The sequence below is a fragment of the Euphorbia lathyris genome, chromosome 4 (assembly GCF_963576675.1).
Source record: "Euphorbia lathyris chromosome 4, ddEupLath1.1, whole genome shotgun sequence".
Classification (NCBI taxonomy): domain Eukaryota; kingdom Viridiplantae; phylum Streptophyta; class Magnoliopsida; order Malpighiales; family Euphorbiaceae; genus Euphorbia; species Euphorbia lathyris.
In genome coordinates, this window is record NC_088913.1 from 96,281,047 (window position 1) to 96,283,158 (window position 2,112).

Sequence of the window (2,112 nt, forward strand, 5' to 3'; positions counted from 1 at the left end):
TGGAGAAATAAGGAGATTTTTGGAGGAGAAACAGTGTGTTTGCAGAATGTCTTAGATTTCTTTTCCAAAAAGATTAGCACCTTGGTTGATAGCTATGTTGAGGACCCCTTAGCTAGGCCTGTTCAGAGGAAGGAGGTCCATCTTTTAGGTTGGTGTAGGTCGAGCGAAGGTGTGGTTAAGCTTAACACTGATGGTTCTTGTCTAATGGACGGGAGAATCGCCGTAGGAGGGGTTCTGAGAGATGATGGTGGCAGTTGGGTATCTGGATTCTCTCAGAATTTGGGGATTGGTTCGTCTTTTTCTGTAGAGCTTTGGGGGATTTTTTCTGGCCTGAAGCTAGCAAGAAATCTGGGGGTGAAGAAGTTTCTTGTAGAGTCAGATAACCTTGAAGCGGTTAAAATGATTTCTGAGAACAATGCTATTTGCCTAAATAGCCAAAACTTAATCAAATGCATTAGAAGGATTGGCTACTCCTTTGATTTTCTTAGCTTTGCTCATATTTATAGGGAGCAAAATCGTGTAGCGGACCGTCTTACGATGGAAGGGCATTCAAGATTGTTGGGTCTCTCTATTTTTTCTTCTCCTCCGGTATTCATTTCATCTATGATCTTGGAGGATGTGGTGGGGGTCAGTTTTCCCAGGCTGATCCCGGGTTAAGCGGCTTTTGTTGTTTGTTTTTCTTTTCCTATCCTACCAAAAAAAAATAGGAAATGAATATAATATGGTTAATTTAATTGTGACGTTTAGCTTAAATTGAATATATTTTATAAACGTTAAGCTTAAATTCGTATTATTTTGTAAACGTTAAGCCTATATTGGTGCTATTTTGTACGTGAGGCCTAAATTGATGCTATATTGTAAACGTTAAGCCTAAATTGATATTATGTTGTAAACGTTAAACATATATTGGTGCTATTTTGTACGTTGAGCCTAAATTGGTACTTCCCAAAAACCTTAGGTCTATTTTGAGGTCCCTCCCTCCTATAGACTATAAGTCTATGACTAGAGAACACTCCCAAACCTAGTCCCTAGTATTTATTTCAACCAAAACAATATATATCTATAAACACGTGTCAACATTTTAATGGTAGAAATTTCTCACGATAAACACTAAAAAACATGTGTCAACATATTAATGGTGAACTTCATGACAAAGACATGTTATCAAGTACTATAGGTAGATCTTTCGAAAAAAAGTAGGGTTAATTTCAAATATAACCCCTGTTGATTTCAAGTTTTGATAAATAAATACTTGTGGTTTGATTGCGAGCATGGTATGTTCCGTTTTTCAAAAACGCGGAAACGGATGATAACGATGTCTATATGCTGACGTGGCCGAGGGTAATTTAGTCAATAAGAGTTAATTTCAAATAAATTGTTGTGGTTTTACGTGTTTTTACAAATAGGTACCTGTGGTTTGAATATTTTTACAAATAGATACCCATGGTTTGGATGTTTTTGCAAATAGGTATTCGTGGTATAACAAACCATAAACAAACGTTTAATTTAGACAAATATTATCAAAAAAACTGAAGCTTAATAATTTTGGCAACCCCAAACAAAACTGAAGCTTAATGTTTATTGATTAATAGATATAGACAACCCCAAACAAAATTGTTTCTGTTTTGTTTTGGTGGAAATAAATACTAGGGAGAGATTAGGGTTGTATCTTCTTCTCTAGGGATAGCGGATAAAAGAAAAAAAAAAGTACAAAATGTCAGACTAGCCCTTATTCTTTTTTTTAAGTCAGACTAGTCCTTATTAAAGTAGGCATAAAGGGTCATAAATTTTTAACTTAAAAACAAAACTAACACACAGTTTCGAGATATCCTTCTCAACAAGATATTCCCTCCCTCTATATATATATATATATATATATATATATATATATATATATATATATATATATACTTGTGCATACTCTTGTTGATAATTACCTCCCTCTATATATATATACTTGTGCATATTGTTGTTGGTGTTTTGAGGAGAAACACAATATGGTGTTTGTTATAGAAAATGAACATGGTTCATATATGCATCCAGAAACAATATTCAGGTGAGTCTTATTTTACTAGCTAGCATTTTATAGAAGTTTTATACTATAATTTTCTT